This window comes from Hipposideros armiger, unplaced genomic scaffold (genome assembly GCF_001890085.2).
Source record: "Hipposideros armiger isolate ML-2016 unplaced genomic scaffold, ASM189008v1 scaffold_213, whole genome shotgun sequence".
Classification (NCBI taxonomy): domain Eukaryota; kingdom Metazoa; phylum Chordata; class Mammalia; order Chiroptera; family Hipposideridae; genus Hipposideros; species Hipposideros armiger.
The window spans coordinates 2,893,594-2,895,200 of NW_017731563.1; positions in this window are offsets into that span (position 1 = coordinate 2,893,594).

Consider the following 1,607-nt stretch of genomic DNA (forward strand, 5'->3'; position numbering starts at 1 on the left):
AGATTATTCGGTGGTTGAAAATCATTGCGGAAGCTTTTGTCTTTAAATGTTCGGATCATTTAACTCATTTGAGTCAGTTTGTTGACCATGATAAGGTACATAGAATGTGAATATGGAAATGAATGATGAGTGAGAACTAAAAAATGTCTCTACTTAGTAAACTTAAAATCATTTTTTAAAAAGTAAATGTAACCCGTCTAAACACATGGACCTGACAAGTAGGAGCCTATTAGTGAAGCTCTTCGGGATGTGGGTACATTTTAAGGACACTCATAGAATACTTTGCTAACTGCCCGGTGCTGCCTGTGTCATTACATTTGTATTGCAGACCAGAAAACTGTTTGCTTAGCTATTTTGGAACAGTTCAAATTAAATTTCCATGTTAGAGGTTGGAGGAGAACAGGTTTGAGGTACTTAGATGGTCTGTGTCCTGATTTATGAACCAGTTCTCAGGATACAGGGCCCAGACCGGCTATATGTAAAATAGAATTTGAGTCATATGGTGCAACAGGGCTTCTTGCCATTGGTACTGTTGGCATCAAGGCTCGATAATTCTGTCGTGGGGGCTCCCCATGTGCATGGAAGTGTGTTTGGCAGCACCCTTAGGTTCCCCCCACTGAATGCCATCATGACCCGTCCCCTTATCTCAGCAACAATGACACCAAATACCATGTCTGGCGGGATGCAAAGTTGTCCTATTTGAGAACCACTGTCATAGAAAAGTCATGGGGTGAGTGGAATATGTGTATCCACTTACCTGTACGTTGATCAATGCACTTTTTAAAAACTTGCCACAGACTCTTCAGATTTAAAATTTCAAGACAGTTTTATTTTTCTTGAATGCTATGTAATGAAAAAAATGTGGTTTTTTTTACAAGCTAAGTATTGTGTGAACTCAGTAGAATAATCCATTTCTGGTTAACTGAACAGTTAATTTATAATATCAGGCAAGATTGTTGCAAATATTTTATTGAAAATAAAAAAATAAAAAATATATTAAAACAGATATATTTGATAGTGGGGGAAGGTGGGCAAAACTCTGTCCTCTTTTAGGAGAAAATTTGAATCAGTCTAGCAGCTGTGGTTCCTTTATATAGCTGCACTTGTGTGGGGGCAGAAAAGGGGAGGGTGATTTCCTCGGGCAGAGAACTTTCCATGCACCAGCTGCAGACTGTTAGCACTAATGCCTGGGACTCAAGATGTTGAGTAGCCAGTGTATTGAAACCACCTGTGGGTGCCAGAAACCTCCTCTGTATGCTGAGGTGATGCGCTGGCTTTGCTAAGGATGTCACAGCATTTTTTACAGTTCGGGTGGTTCCCTCAGTCCCTGGCAAAGGTTTATATTTAGGGTTAGATACAGAACTACTGTTTTGGTTGGGGACATTGTTAGGATTAAGATTTAGAATACCATTAGACTTACGGTAAAGAATGGGGTTAGTGATACTGTTAAAGACTGTATTGGGTTAGTGTTAGAGAAGTGGTTCAGGTTAGGGGTTGGTTTACACAGAATGTTTACGTTAGTGTTAGGGAAATGCTTAAGGTTTCTTAGGAACAGTGTTAGAGTGAGATTGATGCATAGGACTGGGACAGGTTTAGGGTTGAGTTTA